This window comes from Mus caroli, chromosome 9 (assembly GCF_900094665.2).
Source record: "Mus caroli chromosome 9, CAROLI_EIJ_v1.1, whole genome shotgun sequence".
Lineage (NCBI taxonomy): Eukaryota > Metazoa > Chordata > Mammalia > Rodentia > Muridae > Mus > Mus caroli.
Window position 1 is genome coordinate 83,303,442 of NC_034578.1, and position 3,905 is coordinate 83,307,346.

Below are 3,905 nucleotides of genomic sequence, written 5' to 3' on the forward strand. Positions count from 1 at the left end.
GAAACCTTTTTTTAATGAGATTTTTCTTTTCTTTAAAAATGATAGGAGCATTTCCTATGGCCCATAATAAATTATGTACCATTTATTATCTTAAAATGGTACAGATGCTGTTATAAAGATGGACACATGGACATCTGGTTGGGGAGCAAAGGAAAAGTATAGGACCATTGTAACAACCAGATCAGGAACCCAAGTGGGCTGGGAAGAAGCCTTTGGGGATATGGTTAGATATAGGTCTATGAAGTGCTCACACTGGGTTACAGGAAAACCTGATGGGTTGGTGTAGGCTAGGGAAGGGGTGAGAAACTTCAATCCTGAAACNTCAGAAGAAACAAATACCAAACATCTCACAGGGGCTAGGCTAGGAAGCATAAGCTCGGGAAGGGGCCAGAGACAGTGAGCACTCTTTAAGTCTGCTTTTATGTGATGGGGAAGGGGTTGTTCTGTAAGGAGACAGGCCCAGGGAATTAATGGATTAGCACAGANCACATTCCTGCTCCAAATGCTTAAGAGCTGCTGATCTTCAGCTCAGTTTGCAGGTAAGGAAGCTGAGGCCCAGGGAACACAGCCCTTTAGCATCAGACAGATTCCTCTTCTCCTTTCTGGGTTTCCTCCATACTTGTTGTGATGGTTTGAATATGCTTGGTCCGAGGAATGGCACTATTAGGAGGTGTGGCCTTGTTGGAGGAAGTGTGTCACTGTGGGGGTGGGCTCTGGGACCCTCTTCCTAGCTGCCTGGAGACTGTCAGTCTTCTCCTGGTTCCCTTTGCAACAAGATATAGAACCTTCAGGTTCCTTTCCAGCACCATGCCTGCCTGCATGCTGCCATGCTTCCTACCACAATGATAATGGACTGAGTCTCTGAGCCTATAAGCCAGCCCCAATTAAATGTTGTCCTTTATAAGAGTTGCCTTGGTTATGGTGTCTCTTCATAGCAATAAAACCCTAACTAAGACACTTTCCTACTCTACATTTAACTAAGAAACATGTTCAGTTCAACACTTAGCACCTGCGCCAAGCCCCACCAAGCACAGCGGCGATGTAAAGAATCATACCATTTTATAATCCTGCTTGTGGACGTTGTACATCGTGGTGCGGAGCCTAGTGCGCACCACGATGTACACGTCCACAAGCAGACAGGCTGGCTGTTTTCTAGAGATCAACCACCCTTCTCCCATTCTGAACGAGTACCGGCCACTGCAAGGTTAACATCAGAGGAGTGAGTGATGTTTGCATTGGAATACAAATGGAATGCTTTCTGCTTAAACAGTGCCAGAGGGGACCCTCTTTATTTTTTATGATTATTANCAGATGTCACTGGAAAAGGTGTAAAAATTTTTCCTGGAAAGAGGTTTGTCTCTTCGCTAACTTGCTGCCTAAGTACTTTCTGCCTCTGTCTGCCTCATTCTCTCTCTGTCGCCCTGCCCTCTCTCTCCTCTCCCTTCTGCCTGGGTAGCAAAATGAACAGTGGAAGACCCGTGGAACAAGGAGGTGAGATGAAGTGGAGATCTTGGGCTTGCTTTAAAGGACCAGCCAGGGGTGAGTGGATTGAAAAAATAACCAAGTATTGAGAATTACCAAAGCTGAGTGAAGGGCACATGGAGATTAAATATTTCTCTTGCCCCATCTGTGTGTTGCTGTGTGTGTATGTGTGTCTGACTGTGTGTATGTGTGTGTTAGTATATGTGTAAATATGCATGTGTGTACTTATGTGTGTGTACGTGTGTATATGTGTGTGTATATATGTCTGACTGTGTCTTTCTGTGTGTGTCTGTGTCTGCGTAAGGGTGTGTGAGACCTTGAGACCTTTTATAATAAGAATTTTTGGAAAGTTGCAGCAACTCCCAAGCCTGATTAATCTGACTTTCATACCATCTTCAATTTGGAAAGTAGCTCCTCAGGGCTGAGGAGATGGTTCAACAAATAGAAGGCTTTCCTCACACACATGAAGCCCTGAGCTCAGATCCCCAGAACCCACAGAAAACCAGAGGAGATAGAACACATCTGAAATCCCAGGGCCTACAGCAGATGGGGAGAGAACATAGGAGACTCTGTGAAAGATTCTAGGGGTTAGCCTGGGGTATGACCACACTCAAGGTTGTCTTCTGACTTCCATGGGGTTCCACTTACTCTCAAGAACCAAGGTGTGCACATACACACACACACACACACACACACACACACACACACACNCACGCACGCAGAAAGATGTTGCCTGGTATATCAAGTCTCTTCTTCCCTGTCTTTATTAATCTTTCTGGCTTCTGACATCCCCCTCCCTGCCGCCAAGTTCATTTGTACAGAGAATTATAAAAGTCATAACTTGCTGACTGGAGACTTGTGCTTAAGATCTGGTTTATGATTTAGCAGAGAAAATGTTAAAATCCTAGCCAAATAAGAGAGCCAGGCTAGAAAGTGCCAATCAAATGGTGCATGGGATTTCATTTTAGAGACGATTCTTTCATGTGAGACAGTTCTATGTACATTTCTTTTCCACTTTTTTGCAGATATTTTAAAATATGAGAGCCCTCAGTATGTGCTTGGCTCATCACACGTGAAGCTGCTACTGTGGGTCAACTTTCTCTATTGAATAGACTGCCTTTCTTTCTGTGCCCAATTCTCAAATATCCAACAAATCCATTTTAAATAGAAGCACCGGACTCAGGAATTCTGGAATGCTGGAGCTCCTTCACCTTAGACACGACAGATGGGAAATCTGAATTGGGAACATTAGGAAGACCAACATCAACTTAGTTTACAAATCATTATTTTATAATTTTACATTTCCCTTTTATGTAAATGTAAAATGTAAATTTTACATTTACATTTTACAGGTAAACTGATATGTGATTAGCGAAATACACTGCGACTACCAAAGATAATGCAATTATTAACTATTCTTTGCTGAAGATCCAACTTAAAATAAAATAAAATAAAATAAAGCGTAGTCAAGAGTCATGCACCGTGCACCTCATATGCCAGCAAATGAAGGAGCTAGCCGAGAGCACCCTTGGGGTTACCTTAGTTCCATTCACCTCAATTTGATTTACACACAGCGAAACATTTTATAAATTGAGATGTACGTATCATGCAGAAATAGCAGGGAAAAAAAAGAAAAAAAAAAAAAAAGAAAGGGAGGCTTTAGTTTTTATTGTGATGAGAAACAGAAGTTGTGGGTTACTGTAAAACAATCATCCGAGTAACTTTACCATCTTCCTTTCCCTCAGGGACTGCCAAACTCTTAAAGCAGACATTGCTCTGTCTCCAGTCCCGAAGCTGAATTTGAAAATAGTGCTATGGTATGCGGTATTTTGAATAGCCATTGGCACATTGTCAGTGAGCCCTCTAACTGTTGATTCTCAGCGTAGAACTGGTGGAGAGCTTACCCTTAGTAATGGATTATAAAGTATTTGATAAACATATGGAAATATTTGGCAGGCTCGCGACTTTCCTTCGCGTTGAAATGAATCGCAGCCCACGGGGTGGATGGCTCAGCCGTGCTGTAGGCCATGGTGGGAGGGTCCTGGCACTGGAGCTGTTTTGGGAAAAACACCTGCCAGAAATTTGTCTGGCTGTGGACAGCGTCATCAGTCCTCAGCTCATCAGGATGGGCGATGGGACCTGGAGGTGGGTTTTGAACGTGTGATAAGTTCCATATGCGACAACTCTTTAGTGTATTGTGAACCAGTTACACTTTNCTCATCTCCCATGCCTCGAGGACAATTCTGATTCACAGCCCAATGACGTAAGAGGAAATGCAGCCCCAGACTTGCTCTTGGCAGGCTTGCTTTGCCATCTAGTGGCGGCATAGATAGCCAGCAAGGACCTGCTCCCAGGACTAGAGACGGAGCCTTCTGAGGCTCCCTGACTGATGAGCCAGTCACTTGTGTGCTCTTTGTTGATCA

At 43.8% G+C, this 3,905-nt stretch overlaps 1 protein-coding gene across 1 annotated transcript in view; it reads left to right on the forward strand.

The window, feature by feature from the left end:
* Nucleotides 1-1,143: 1,143 nt before the first annotated feature.
* Prss35 (serine protease 35) overlaps nt 1,144-3,905 on the forward strand; it is a 15,072-nt gene continuing 12,310 nt past the window's right edge. The window contains exon 1 of the mRNA XM_021173297.2: nt 1,144-1,539. The gene's annotated coding sequence lies outside the window, so the exon portion shown is untranslated. The remainder of the gene's footprint in view (nt 1,540-3,905) is intronic.